The following is a 16,507-nucleotide window of genomic DNA, read 5'->3' on the forward strand; positions in this document are numbered from 1 at the left end:
CATCTTCTCTACATTATAAAAAAGGGCCAATTCTATGGTACCTGTAATTTTGGTGTCGAAATTGTCGAAATTATTTTCTATGGTAAGTTTTAAATATTAAAAAATTGTTTATTTTTATATTTTTTAATTTAAATATTAAATTTTATCTCATTTTAATAAGTTAGACAAATATATATAGATACCATAATATGCATCTATAAAAAAAAGGTAGTTACTCTAATAAAATTTTTTTCATTATTATTGTATGAAGATAAATAGTACGGTTTAATTTTTATATATTATAAAAATATTATTTTTATTTAAAATATGACAAAATAAATAAATTATATTTTTTAAACAAAAATTATTATAAAAGATATTTTGACACCTTCATTAAAATAATTACCTATAAAAAAATATACAGAAACTTTTATTGATCATATGGGCAATTGGGCATGTGGTGAATGTGGCAGAGAAATCTGTTAAGTAAGCATTACTTTAATGGAAATTTGATGTGGATATTTGAGGGGTAGTGGGTATTGGCTGAAATATGTGTGATATTGTTTTGTAATTGGTGTGGAAGCGTGACAGCCGCGGAGCTCTCAGCTTTCCAAATGCTAACTAAATCTTGTGACCCTTATTTTATCTCTTGTCGGTTGGTGTCTGACCTACGTTCCTCTCATTTATTTTTGGTTATACTAATTACTGACGTAAAAAGTGCTAATTAAAATTTTAAGTTGATCTAAAATTATAAACGGTAATGTTAAAAAAATAATTTAAATTTATCTTAATAATTAATAAATATTAAATAAAATAAATTTTAATTTTTTAGTTAATTTTTTTGTTATTAAATATTATAAATATATTTTATTTAACCACAAAAGATATTCTAAAAAATTTGAAACGTAATCAAAACAATTAAATATTTTATATATTCTTAAAAGGTTTTAAAAATTTAGATTCGGATATAATTTTTTATAAATATAATTAAATAATAAAATATTTTTATCTTTAAAATTTGATAATTTTTATTTTAAATAATATTTTTTAAATTTTTTTAAATAAAATAGGTCAAATATTATTGAATTGTGCTTTATGCATCTTGTAAATAATTGTCTAAATGTTTTTACAATAATTAGGATAAAATAATTTACTACTTATAGAAAATGACAAGATGATATTTTTAATTATTTTGGTTTTATTTTTTTATTTTTTTAAAAATATTTTTATCATTTTAATATTTTTAAAGGTAATTTTATCAATTTTTTTTTGTGATCTATGGGAGATTAAGTACTCCATCAAAAAGAAAGAAAGGAAACACAAAGCAAATAGCCAAACAGGAAAAAAAACAAAAAGAAAAACTAAGACCTTCTAATTCTAAAAGTTCCTAAACTTTCATCGAACAGGGCATAGCTAATGTCTGGAGGGACATTATCAAAAAGGTGTAAACCAAGGTCCAGGTCTTGACTCTTTTTGGCAAGGAGATCTGCCACCGTATTTACTTCACGAAAGGCATGGCTCCAAGTGATATGATGAAAGCGTGTAGCAAGGTTTTGGATGTCTTAGGTGCACATGAATGTGCTGGGGACAACCATGGTTTATGAACTTGATAGCAGCAGCAGAGTTAGACTTCACAACCAGGTGTTGATAGCCGTTTCTAGTGGCAATATGCATCCCGTGAATGATTGCCCAAAGTTCCGCGTACATGATTGAGCAGTTGCTCAAGTTGCAGGAGTATCCTTTCAAAAATCTTTCCGCCGAGTCTCTGAACACTCCCCCACAAGCGGCATTGCTTCTATTAGAGAACCAGAATCCATCAACATTCAGCTTGATATCTTCACCATTAGGACGAGACCATCCTACAAGACAGACGTTAGCAGCTTGTATGCTTCTCGGATTGAGGTCCTTATTTGAAGTGAGGTTCTGAACTAACCACTCATTGAGGTCTGTGCTAACGAAAGAGCTATTGCCATTGGGGGGATTAAGCGTGTGCCATATACTCTTTGCATAGTAACAATCTCTCAAGACATGAATGGTAGATTCTTTCTGGTTTCGGCATTGAGGGCAGGCATCATCAGCGGTCAAGTGTCGTCGTCTTCTTTCCAAGTTTGTGAGGATGGCATTATGAGCTACTTGCCAGAGGAAGGTTCTGACACGTTCTGGTCCTTGCCAGTGCCACACTAACTGAAAAATCATGTTGGGAGAGTCGGGGACCTCCATGAGGAATTGATAAGCTGACTTTGTACTGAAGGATCCATCCGGGGAATGACGCCATGCAATACAATCAGCTCCCTTCCACGGCGATGAGGGAGAAATAGCAACAATCTTGTTGATAATGTCCTCTGGCAGCATACCCCGAAGCTTCCCAACGTCCCATTGCCCTGAAACAGTAAGAAAGTCCATCACCATTTCGGAATCATTGACATTACTACTTACCTGGCTTGTGCTCTCGCTTTGCCGTCCTACGCCTAGAACCCAGCAATGCTTCCAGAAGCGGATTTGGGAGCCGTCTCTAATTCTCCAAATGGAACTTTGTTGAACATTGTCCCACGCAGAACAAATACCCTTCCAAAGATTTGAGATACTACGCTTCCTTTCCACCTTAGGAATGAGATCTGTACTGCTGTAATATTTAGACCTGAGGACTCTAACCCATAGAGCATCCCTCCTTTCTATAAGCCCCCAACTGGCCTTCATCATAAAGGCTTGATTCATTTGGCTTGCATGTCTAACGCCTAGTCCTCCAAACTTTTTTGGCGTACAGACTTTCCTCCAATTAAGCAGGTGGATCTTCTTTGTTTGTTCTGTGTCTCCCCAGAGGAAGTTCCTGCAAACACGGTTAATAGTATTATAGGTAGCAGCAGACAAAATAGCAGATTACATTTGATATAAAGGAATTGATGATAGGACAGATTTCACCAGAGTTACTCTCCTAGCAAGAGACAGTGAGGAGGCTTTCCAAGAGTTTAGGCTGGCATGGAGTTTATTGATAATGCCCTCTAAAGTATGTTTAGACACTTTAGAGTGCAGAATTGGGACGCCCAGGTATTTCCCTAAGTCGTCAGTTCTGGCAAATTGCAAGGCATCACTCACTTCAGTTCGAACATTGTGTCCCACATTCTTAGAGAAGAAGACCCTAGTTTTTTTTGCTAACCCTCTGACCGGAGCTCTCGCAGAAAGCCTCAAGGCACTTATTAATAATATTAGCTTGATCCATATTGGCTTCAGCGAAAAGGATAATATCATCTGCAAAACACAGGTGCGAGATAGGGGGCCATCCTTCTTGAGGAGTATTGGTTTCCAGAAGCCATGTTCCACTGCTGTATTGATGAGTTGGGACAATCTCTCGATGCAGAGAACAAAAATGTATGGGGAGATAGGGTCTCCTTGTCTAATACCTCTGGAAGGCGAGAATTCATCAAGTTCCTCGCCATTCCAAAGGACCCTCATCCTTGTTGTCAAGATATAGGAGAGGATGAGATTGATAAAGGCCTGGGGAAACCCAATATCGACGAGGGTGTCCTTGATAAAATCCCATTTTCTCCAGGTCAATCTTGATGGCAATCCACCCTTTCTTCCCTTTCTTCTGTCCATAGAATGAATGACCTCTTGCGTGATGATAATGTTGTCGAAACTGTCTTCCGGGAACAAAGCTGCACTGGTTCAGCATAACTAACTTATCCATAACTCTGCATAGTCGATTAGCGAGAATTTTTGTTACCGCCTTATAGGAGACATTGCAGAGGCTGATGGGCCTTAACTGTTTTAGATGAGAAACAGGTTCAGTCTTGGGAATGAGAGTAATTAGGGTCTCGTTGATCTCAGAGATCTTCTTTGGGTCCTGGAAAATGTTTCTGATGAGATCGCAGACATCCATACCCACTTTGGTCCACTGGCTCTGGTAGAAGATGGCTTGAAGCCCATCTCTGCCAGGCGCCTTCCAGCTACCAATTCCAAAAATAGCGTCCTTCACTTCCTCATTTGTCACCATCTATCCCATGGAGTTATTCTCTAGGCTGCTCAAGGGGGGAAACATGTTTTGGAGGATAAACGGGGTGTGGTTAGGGCTGTCCGTATAGAGGTTTATAAAGAAAGTAGTGGCCATACTCTCTAGGGTCGCCTTATCAATTACCCAGTCACCATTATCATTTTGAAGGTTGGAAATCTTGTTTCTGCATCTTCTAATCATCGTCGAGCCGTGGAAATACTTAGTGTTTCAATCTCCAAACTCAAGCCATTTGTACCTCGCTTTTTGGAACCAGAGGATTTCTTCTTGGATGAGAATGCGTTCGTACTCCAGCCACAAATCCTTTTGAAGTTTATCCAGGAAGGGATTATGCGAGTATCCCAACCTATTTGCAATCCCTTGAAGCCTTCTGAGGATTCTCTGCTTCCATTTGAAGATGTTACCAAACACCGAATTATTCCAGTCCTTGAGCTTGTCTTTCAGATTGGATATACCCTCAGTCTAGGACACATGAACATTCCAAGAAGCATCAACGAAATTTCTGAAGTCAGGATGGGTTATCCAGGCTGCAAGAAAATGGAAAGGCCTTCTGCCTCTATTCTGAGCCATAGCGTTGGAGAGTTGTAAACAAATCAGGGAGTGATCGGATTTAAGCATGGGTAAGTGTTTAACATAAGCCTCAGGGAAGGCAATTTTCCATTCCACATTGCACAGCCCCCTGTCCAACCTTTCCGCAAGATTACCTCTTTTCCAAGTGAATGGCCATCCAGAGTAGCCCAGGTCAATTAAGCCACTCGTCGAGACACATTCTTGAAAATCCTTGCAAGCATTCTGGTGGTTGTTAATCGCCCCTCCACGCTTTTCATGACTATGCAGCAGGGCATTGAAGTCACCCAAAAAGCACCAAGGGAGATTGACATTACTTGCATATACTTTAATGAAGGACCACATAGTTCTTCTAGTAACCCTTTGGGGCTACCATAAACTGCTGTGATAAGCCAAGGGGTTGAATTATTACCCGCGCTAGAGACTCTGAGATGAATATACTGTTTATCGTGCTCTAGGACGTCCACTCTCCAAACCGAGGAATCCCACAGGAACTAAATGCCTCCAGCACAACCCTCAGCTTCCACAACAAAAGCCTTATCAAACCATATCTTATCCCTGATCTGCTTACCTCACGTACCACTGATGTAGGTTTCTAAAAGAAAAAACAGATTTGCCCCATACTCCTGGCGAAAGTCTCGAATAATCGACGAGAAGGCTTTATTGCCGACCCCCTGCAATTCCAACTAATGATGTTCATCATTGCAAAACCAAGGGAGAGAGAACCCACCAGAGGTCAGCATCACTTTTGGGCACGAGCCCATGATTTCGGATCGACTTGATCCCTGGCCGACGAATCTTCCTTTCAGCCCCTGTCTCTAGCTTCCACCATGGTAATCTCCGCTTGCATCCCTAGGCTACCCCTAGGATCGGGGGCCCCCAATCGTGTTCTTGGCGGCTTTGTGTTATCCTCTGAACTGAACAAAATGTTGTCGCGGACTGCATGTGGGTGCAGGTTCATACGGGCATCCTTCAACGACTTGAAAGCTTCCCATTGGTCTTTCTCCATTCTCCTTATGTATTCCTTGACAACCATCTCCATACCTTCCAAATCTGGATCCTTGTCTTTTCCTTTCATGGCTCTCGACGGTGTTTCCACACCCTTAGGGGTAGCTAGTGCACTTTCTGAATTCTTTGCCTTGTTTCTGTTTTGGTTTGGAATCCCACCCTGCTCTAGTAAGGCCCTGGGTGTAGACACGGGTTTCTTCAGGGTTTGAGGGTTTTTGCCTGCACCCGTTTTGGGAATCTGTTTTAGAGATTGGGTCCTAGCCATTACCTCTTGGGCCTTGGGTTGCTAAGGCCCTATCTGCCCTACATCCTCTTGGTCCTTATCCAAACCTTCCATAATATCTTGTACGTTCCCCAAATTTTCCTCATGCAAAATATCAAAGCGAGATCCTTGCCCAGAATCTTTCCCTTTTGAAGACCCGTCCTTTCTAGAATTGTAGCTAGGAATCGGCATTTGATTGGCCTGAGATTTCTTGTGTTATGATTGAGCTTTCCTTTGGTCAGCATATCTTTTAACCAGCATCCATGGCCCGAAATTAGCGTTGGATTGACCATTAATGTGATTTGGCTGATTTTGTGGGGACTCAGACTTTTCATTCTGGTCACCCTCCCTCCCAACCGGTTCTTCCACCGGAGTAGTATCTCTGGTGCTAGTGTCTTTCATCGGGTTGTCGCTAGATGTGAGGTTCTCCATACATTGCTTTGATCTATGGCCATACTTGCCGCATGAAAATCATATTTGGTGCAAACCTTCATACTCTAGGTGGAGTTCACACCCAAGAACCGAGATTCGGAGTACTAGTTATTTAGCCAAGTCAATTTCAACACAAATACGGGCAAACTTCCCCCTCGAGTGAATTGAGGTGGTTCGATCAACTTTTAGCATATGACCAATAGCAGATCCTACCCTCCAAAGAAACCGGTAGTTATAGAGCTCAATCGGAAGATTCGTGATCCAGATCCAGGCAGCAATTTTTCTCACTTCTGTGGAACCTGATAGGAAGAACGGTCTCCATCTCTGAACAATGAGCTAGTGGCCAGTGATCATCCAGGGCCCTTCCATAAGCACATGTGTGTAGTCTTCCTCGTCTGAAAAATGAACCAAAAAATAGTCACGGTTCATATCAATAACATGAACTTAACCTTTGTTTTCCCAATCTCGACGGAGACGTTGTTCCATGAACGTGAAAGTAACACGTTTTCCCAACACCTTGACCACAAGAATATTTTTCCATGGTCTGCACCACTCTTCAAACTCCTCTTTTGACATTGGAATCGTAGGGCAAGGGTTGAAAGATTTTTCAACATTCCCCCCATCCTCAACATCTTGATACCACTTGTCTTCAGGGTTAGGCTCATGATCATCCATGTTGAACGGCTCTTCCTGGTCGCTTTCAAGGCCAGGACTGGTCAGTAGAGTATCCTTGTATGAGCTTTTCGCGAACAGTTGATTTAGATCCACCTTTCCTTGCGTCTTCACTTATTTCGTACTTCGCTATACTAGGTCGTCTTCTTCAGTGGAAACCCTAACAGAGCGCTGTTTCGTATCCATTAATCTGATTAATCTATTTTATCAATTTAATTAACCTTATTTTTTTTGCTTCTATTTGGTCATTATTTTATCCACTGACGTGTTACTTCATAATAGATATCATATAATGTTTGATTACACATACACTACAGCACCTTTGATTTGCATTGAGAGTATCCGTTTTCTCAAAAAAAAAAATGGTCCAATAATAGATAATCAAGTTGAAAGATTTTTTCTTGTAAGAAATTGGAAATAATATATATATATATATATATATATATATATATATATATATATATATATATATATATATATATATATATAGTGAATATTTTATAAAAATAAATTTAAAAAAAAGAAAGACATATAGACATTACAATTTTTTTAACGATAGGATGTGATTTTCATTAATGAAAATAAATGGTTTAAAATGGACTACAGACAAGGATAAAAATGGATAGATCCATAAACAATCTAATACATATCTTATTGTAAAAAAAAAAAAAAGAAAAGGTGAGACTTTCAAATTCTTCGACGTTTTTCCATAGCCTTCCGAACTGCTACCAAGACTTCAGATGGAGAGATTTGATGACCTTTAAAGATGAGAATGTTTCAGGCTTTTCAAATCTGTCAGGTAATATTTGTTGCGAGTTCTCTTTTTTTTAGTTGCTTTATTTCTTCTCAATTCATTTTCCAGTCTCATCCACCATTTCTAGGTTTCTTCTTGCTAGTCTGGTGTTGACAGATTTGCTGTTTGCTAAACATCCTTCGATTCTGTGTACTTCTAGAAACAATGAAAGGTTAATTCCTCAACTTCGTTGCACCATCGGCAGATTAGGTTTACTGATTGAATTTAGGATTGGATTCCATGACCTGTATGTTGAGGATCACTGTAGCAATTTCTAGGCTGAAGATTGATTGAATTAGTGATTGATTTCATGACCTGGTAGGTATAATTAGGTCCAAAACTCTCTCTGGTCTTTCTTCTGTATGTTGTGAGAGATTAGGAGTGATAGCTACATAGTCTTTGACCCATGAATCCTCCCTAATTTGAATAGATAGACCTCCACCCACTTTTCCAGAGAATTCCTTTCTTTAAGACTTTCATTCTTTCCATTATGCTATGCCAACTCCAGGAAGGATTTGTACCTGTTTCTGCTCTTAGGAAACTAGAATTCCAATAATACTTACTTTGGTAAACTTTACTGATAAGAGAGTTTGGCCTGGAGAGTAGACGCCATCCTTACTTTACTAGCATTGCCAGATTAAAGACTTTAAGGCCGTCTTTGAAGTTTAGTCCTCCTTGATTCTTTAGTCTGCAAGTAATTCTCCAACCAATCCAGTGCATTCTCTGTTCAGACTCCTTTTGTCCCCACAAAAATTATAAAATGGCTCTTTGAATTTCTTCAAGGAGAGTTTTTGGTAGTTTAAAACAGCTTAGAGTGTAAATAGAAATCATCATAGCTACAACCTTAATTAACACTTCTCTGTAGGGGTGTGTATGGTCCGGTCTAGCACGAATCCGGCTTCACCCGAGCTGTGTATATATGTTTTAAATTTATTTCAATATTATGTTATATTAAGGGATAGGTATTGTTTTGGTCCCTAACGTTGAGGGCCAGAAGCGAAATCGTCTCCAACGTAATTTTTTATTTAGAATCGTCCTTAACGTTTTATTTCGTATTAAAATCGTCCTTTTAACTTTTTTTGAACAAAAATACCCACCACCACCACCGATACCTTTACCTCTACCACCACCAGCACCTTTACCACCACCACCAAGAATAACAACATCAATGAAATCAACACAAATTTAATAAATCAAGGAATTAGAAATTCAACAAATCAACAATTCAACACAAATTCAACAACCAAATCAACACACAACAATAATAAAATTAGAAAATAACAAATCAAAATCAGAATTAAAAGTAGAAGCAGAAGCAGTCACAAAAGCACAAGAAGCAGAAGCAGAAAGCAGAGGCCAAAGTAAGGAGCAAAAGCCAAAGCAAGAAGCAGAAGCCAAAGCAAGCAGCAAAAGCGGAAGCAGAAACAGAGGTCGAAGCAGAAACAGGGAGGAGCAGCGGCGAGGCGACGAAAACGCGGCGGGGAGGAGCAGCGAGAACGCGACAGGGAGGAGTGGCAAGAACGCGGTGGGCAGCGAGAACGGGGCGGGGAGGAGCGGCGGTGCAGAAGCAGAAGCTCTCTCCCTGGCTCGCAATGGTGACAACGACAGTAGCTCCAAGCTTCGCCGGCATCGTCCCCCTTCCCCTTTCCCCTCTCCCTTTCCCCTTTTCCTTCCCCCTTCCCTCGCGTCCTTTCCCCTTTTTCCTTCTCCCCTGCCCCCTCGCGTCGTTTTCGTTTTTTTTATTTTATAATTTTTTATTAATAGGGGTGATTTAGTAATAAAATAAAAAAATTTATTAAAAAGGACGATTTTAATACGAAATAAAATGTTACGAACGATTCTAAATAAAAATTACATCAGGGATGATTTTGATTCTGACCCTCAACGTCAGGGACCAACACAATACGAATGATTTTGATTCTTATCCCTTATATTAATTATAAGCTTATTTTTTATTTTTAATCACACTTGTTGAATTGGAAAATAGATAAAATTAGAATTTATGGACAAATTCAAGTTCAAATATGGATATCAACTTTTCGGTAACAAGTTTCTTCCTTATAAATAAGTGCATCATAAATAAGTTTTTTTATAAATAAATTTCTTTATAAATTATTGTTAAAGCTTAAAAGACCCAGTTTTCACCCGGTTTGGACTCGGTATAGTTGTGGCCTGAAAATATTGAGGTTTCATCGGGTTTAGAATCGGGTTAGGGTCTAAAAAATAGACCCGGTGTATATTTAGGGTTGGGTCTGAGTCAAGACAAACCCGGTTTCACCTGACCCATGAACACCCCTACTTCTCTGTCACTAGTAGATAAAAGAGCTTGTTTCCAATGACGCAATTTCTGAATCACCCTATCCTTAATGTAGTTGAAAGTAGCCTTCTTGGATCTCTGAATCACTGCTGGGAGGCCCAGATATTTGTTCTAATTTTCAATGTGTGGTACCAAAAGAATTTGAGCTAGCTGGTCGTGAATGTGAACTAGGATATTTTTGCTGAAGAAGGCAAATGGCTTATCAAGATTAACCTTTTTCCCACTTATTTCCTCATAAACCTGTAAAATCCGAAGCAAGTTTTGTCATTTTTCCTCACTTGCTTTGCTAAAAATTATTGAATTATATGCAAAAAATAAATGGTTGATTCTAAGACACCTCTAATTGAGTCTCAACTCGGATATTTTCAGTCTCTATTCTCCTCTGTGGAGCAAATGGGAGAGTCTTTTTGCACAAAATAGAAATAGATAGGGGGATATAGAGTCACCTTGTCGTAACCCTTTACGTGGCTTGATAAAACTATGAAGTTGACCTTCCACACTAACAGAATAAGAAACTGTTGTTATAAGTTCCTTTATCCTAACCATCCATTTTTCACAAAATCTTAATTTCTGCATTATATTCCACAAAAAACTCCATTCAACCCGATCATAAGCCTTGCTCATATCTAATTTCAATGCCATATCATAATCTCTATAATTCTTATTTTTCAAAAAGTGCATATATTCATGAGCAATTAACATGTTATCACTAATAAACCTACCTTTGATAAAAGCACTCTAGGGGATCATTTATAATTCTGTTCATCACAGTTTGTAGTCTATGAACTAGAATTTTTTTCGTAAAAAATAGTGCTTAAGCTTATAGGGCGAACGTGCTTCATAGATTTAATATTCAGTACTTTTAGAATAAGACAAATATGTGTGTGATTGAAGACTTTAAGAATTTTACCTCCAAAAAAACTCTTTACTGTCTGAACCACATCACCTTTGATATTCTCCTAAAAAAATTAAAAAAATCTGGCTGTATAACCATCTTCCCTCAGAGAGGAGAAGGGGTTGATGGAATAAACTGCTGTTTTATTTATGTTTCAGTAACTGGCCAAATCAGGAACCTATTTGTGGCTGCATTTATCTTGTTCGGTATACCTTGCAACTCGACTTCTAGGTTTCTAGGTTGGCTAGTCGCAAAAAGATCTTCAAAGTATTTTTGCACTATTGGTGTCATATCCTCCAGATCATTAGCAACTCCACCCTCTTCATCCTCCAACTCCACTAACTTATTTTTCCTATTCCTGACTTAGAATTTGGAATGAAAAAATTTAGTGTTCTTGTCTCCCATTTAAACTACTACACTCTTGATTTTTCTCTCCAATACCGTTGCTCCTGTTCCAATGCCTCTTCTAGTTCTGCTTCCCATATTTGAATACTACTTCCATTTACCTCGGAATATCTTTATTGGATTCTTAAACAAGCTGATCCTTAAGGTGATGAATATTGGTTTGTGAGTTAGACGAAGAGGTTCTTTGCCATTCAACAATCTTATGCCTGCAATGTTTTAATTTCCCAACCAGCTTGTACATTAGTGAGCCTTGAATGTCAACCTTCCAAGACCTTTTGATAAGATTAATAATCTCTTCATTCTCACACCAGGATTCCTGAAACCTGAAACGACGCTTCTCTCTCCTTTCCTCCATCCCCGAACTGAGAAGTAACGGTCTATGATCAGAACCTGTGTCCTCTAGATGCTTCGCAACAGTTGCTGAAAATTCAATTCGCCAGCTATTTGTAGCTAAGATTCTGTCCAGTCTTTCTCTAATAAAGTTTCTTTCGAATTGTCTATTGCTCCATGTGAATTTATCACCCTCGTATCCCATGTCTACTAACCTCCTGGAATTAATAAAATCATTGAACTGCTGGATAGAAGTTGCGGTCTTAATTCGGCCACCTTCTTTTTTATGATTAGAACGGATTGCATTATAATCACTCATCACTATAATACTCTCACCCCCTCTCTCCAGAACTTCCAGAACTTTATTAAATTGTCCTGTCCTTATACCTTTTTCAGTATGCAAGTAAACATCTATCACCTATCATTATAATACTTTACTCTTTTATTCTTTAATTGTATAATGAGTGTTCTTATTCAATTTTTTTTCTTATAGAAGGATCATCTTTTACACAATTATTTATAATAGATTACATCCATAATGTTCTATTCTAAATTATTTTCGTCGATCCAAATGCTAATTATATTAGAATCTGATAAGTTACGTCTATTTAATTTGGACATGTATTACTTAATATTTTATTTTATTTTTTACTATTTATGAGTTTTTTTTGTATCAAATTTAAACAAAATCAAGTAACTAAGTTAAAAATACCGTTATTTTAATAGTATGCCATATAATTTTAATATTCTTTTATGCTATCAATACATAAAAATTAAATTTTTTAAAATAATAATAATATTTTTTTGCCAATAATACTAAATATATGTAAACAAGTAATACTTTAAATATATATTTTAGGGCAAATGACCTCAGTAAACCAAATGGATTTCAATATATCCTGAATGTTCCAAACTAAAAAATACAACATCAAAGTTTTAAACTACATTTCTATATAAATCGAATTCAGTAAAACACGTAGTAAAATACGTAGTAAATCGAATCAAATTAATTCGAATTAATTGAAAAAGAACTTGAATGAAAATCGAAGCTAGTCAATTCAAATTACGTGAATAATAAAGAAATATATAAATCGAATTTAGTAAATTTAATTTTTAAATATGCGTAAATCAAAATAACAAGATTCGATTTAGCCAACAGTCTTAGTTTCATCATCAACGTAAATCAAAACTATTTGATTTGATTTAATGGTTTTGTAAATCAAATTTACTTGCGCTTATCCTCCTTCGTATTTATTGTGATTAAGACGACTTATCCTCCTTCGTATTTAATTAATCACACGTAAGTCAAAGATTAACATGCATATAATGTATACTAAACTGAATTTTTTTATTTAAATTAACAAAATATAATATTTATTAAAATATGTAAAATATAAAAAATGATAATTTTACATTTATATTACACATTTTGAATATATAGCATAAAAAGCTCCTAACAATAGAAGTGAAATATAGTGTACTAATATATGATACATTATTAAAAGAAAAAAAAAACTGATTGCACTCGAAATATGTTATAATAGTGTAATTGTACTAAATATGATAAATTTAATATTTAATTTTTGATGTATCTATAATATTTTTACTAAATTAAAATTTTCATTTTTTATTTTTAATATTTTTGAGTTTTTATTATTATAAACTTTTGGTATTTTGTGTACTCCTTGTTTTAGAGGTTTTTGATATTCTTGTACTATTAGTACTCATATTTTTAATAAAAATATTATATATACATCAAAAATTAAAAAGAGTATTAAGAGAGTATGTTAAGTGACTAAGTCTTTAACAAGATGGGCATAATATATTTTTATTTCTCTCTTTTATAAAAATATTTCTACAAATTATTAATTTGTTCTTATTAAAATTAAAAAATTTAATATAACTTTATATATTAATAAATGTACGGTTGTTGGGGTACCGGACAGTTCGATGACGGTTTCTGGGTGTGACGGTAGGTTCAGCCTCGATCTGGATCTGGGACGTGAGAAGTGTGAGCAGACGACTCCACGAGCTCTTCGAAAGGTACGGAGGGTGCCACCTGCATGGATACTCCGACGCTCAAGTCAGGAAAGATGCAGGTGGTAGGAAGATTAGGGATGTCGTAACGTACCTTGGGGGAGGGGTAGGACCCTCCCCTTATATACTCTGTCAGTAGAGTGGGCCCCGCAGAAAAAGTTTCCTTCCAGGAAGCATCATTCCCCACAGCTGTCATGCAGCTGTCAGCAGGGGCGCGTGTCCGGGCTGCAAGCCGGGTAACGGTCGCAACCCAACCGCTTAGGTCGGGTCGTCCTTGAGCCGGGTTAGTTAACAGGCCAGTTGCGTTGGACCGTAACAGTGCCCTCTAACGCGCCAGTTAGGGCCGTTGTTGGTGTGTTCTTGTGTTCTCCTTTGTGCGTCGTCGCCTTGTCGGTTGCAAGTGGGTAGGATGCGCCTTTGGCGTGTGTGGACTTCTTCGTTATAAGGGAGCGTCTTTTCTCGCCTCGTTCTTTGCGCCGAAAATTTAATGCTCTTAATGAGTGATTCAAAACTCTGTGAAGAATGACTATTCTACCCCTGTCCTTCGCGCTTCTTAGGTTTGATTATTGTTCAGTTTCTTTTCTCCTTTCTCTTTCACGCTTCATCCTTCCAGATCATAATCATTTCTTCTTCTTCTTCTTTTTCTTCCATTTTCTCCCAAGTTTCTGCTGCGAATCGCTTGTTTAGTCTGAATCTTACCAAGGATTTCCAACCTTCCTCGACCATTTGCATCATCTTGGTAAGTTGCTTTTTCCTTTCTCTTGTTCTTCTAGTTTTGCCATGTAGTTATGCTGTTTATCTTCTGTTTCAATTGTGCACGTTTATTGTACGTTTTGTTGCATGTTTGAATAGTTCCAACATTAGGTAGGTGCATTGGGGGGGTTACCATTTTTTAGGATTTACTTTGGCCATAGATTTATCCCCTGCTTGGTTGTAGACATCAGATAGGCAAACTGTAGTTTCTGGGCCAGCTCCGATCTCCCGGTCTCTTAGACTAACTGAGTGGCGCCCCCACTGTAGGTATGGCCCAACGTCATGTTGCACAGGTTCCCGTCACGAGAGCGCCTTACGACCGGTACGCCTGGGTAACCTCGGACGTGAAAGACTCTCCTAACCAGATGGGCATAGAGGAGCTTACCGAGTTCGGACAAGCTAAGTACTTGTGCGGTGGGACTGACGAGGAATCCAACTATGAGGTTTTCGTCCCCGCCGCTCGCGAGCGGATATATCAACTCAACCTACAGTCCCCCTGGATTGCCGATTGGATTTGATTCTATAAGGCGATGTTCACCCAATTGGGGGTTCGTATTCCCTTTTCCCCTTTTCACATGGTGCTGCTCAATCGATGTGATGTAACTCCGTCTCAGTTGCATCCGAACAGTTGGGCTTCTATCTACTGTTTCGAGATGGTATGTGAGTACCTAGAACTACCGGTCTCCGTTGAAGTTTTTCTTTTCCTCTTCACCCTGACGAACCCCTCTAAAGAGGGAAAGGCCAAAAAGGGGTTTATGTCTGGTCTGCCCAAGGTCGGAGGATCTTCGGATTATTTGAGGATTTATATCATGGATTCATTGACAAAAATTTTAAGGTTCACCCTGTTAGAGGTTGGCATCCCTTTTGGTTGACGTTGGAAGGGGAAAGGCGCATCTCGACCTATTGGAGTTTTGGGGCGGGAGCCAATGCCTTTACCAAGGTTACTTACAAGGGGCTGACTCCCGAGAATAAGAGGGTTGCTGACGTGTTGTTGGCCGTTTTCAGAAAGAATCATGTTAACCCCCACCTCCACATGAGTGATCGGGACGTTGCTAGGAATTATATACGTGAGTAGTTTTTGGCGGTTTTTGTGTGTTTACTATTGTCCTTATTTTTTTTCCCGATTTGACGACTAACAGACTTCGGTGTTTTGCTGCAGTGTCAATGTCTGCTGAGGTAACAGGACTTGATGCTTTGTTCAACACATTCCTTGCTGGTGAAAGCAATGATGAACATCAGGAGGTACCTCTAGAAAATAGCGAGAATTATGATGTGCCTCCCCATAATGCCGTCGAAGTCCAGACTCCCTCCCAACCTTCCCAGGGTGAAGTGATCGGGACAAGCGGTGGTTCGGGTCCTCGACCAGACTTCGAAGAGGATGAGGTAATTATTGTTAACAACCCGAAGAAGAGAAAACCTTCTTCTATCCCCGAGGGAGTCCTCACAGTGACGGAGAAAAACTTCGATGCTGGGAACTTTATCGATTCTCAACTGCTTCCCGGCACGGAGGACTTCTTCCATGGCGGGAATTTCTCTTCGCAGGCGAGGTGGAAGTATTGTACTTTACTCCGTGGAGCCACCATTGCGAGGAAAGCGAAATTCGCCCTAGCAGGGATGCAGTCGTTGCAGAACAGGCTCGAGTCCTCCGTTCAAGCTAATAATAAATACAAGGTTGAAGTTGAGTTGCTTCGGGAGCGACTAGCTAGTGCAGAGGAGAAGGTCAAGACTACCGAAGAGAAGGTCAAAACTGCTGAGGAGAAGGTCAAGACTTCTGATGCTGCCATTTCCTGCCTTACCGAGCGAGAGCTTACCTTGGAGGGCCAGCTCAACGCTACTCAAGGTTGGGTGGCCGAGTTAGAGAAGGAACGCAATAAGGCCTTCTCATTGGCTAAGACTGCTCAGGCCGAAGCCGCTGAATTCAAGAAGAAGTATAAAAAACCGTGAAGCAGAGTAAGAATGCCATCTTGATGACCAAGGGGGCTCTTAAAGCTCAAGTAAAGTTGGTGGCTCCTGACTTCGACACCTCGGCTGTTGGAGTCTTCAAAACCATT

This window comes from Arachis hypogaea, chromosome 4 (assembly GCF_003086295.3).
Source record: "Arachis hypogaea cultivar Tifrunner chromosome 4, arahy.Tifrunner.gnm2.J5K5, whole genome shotgun sequence".
NCBI lineage: Eukaryota > Viridiplantae > Streptophyta > Magnoliopsida > Fabales > Fabaceae > Arachis > Arachis hypogaea.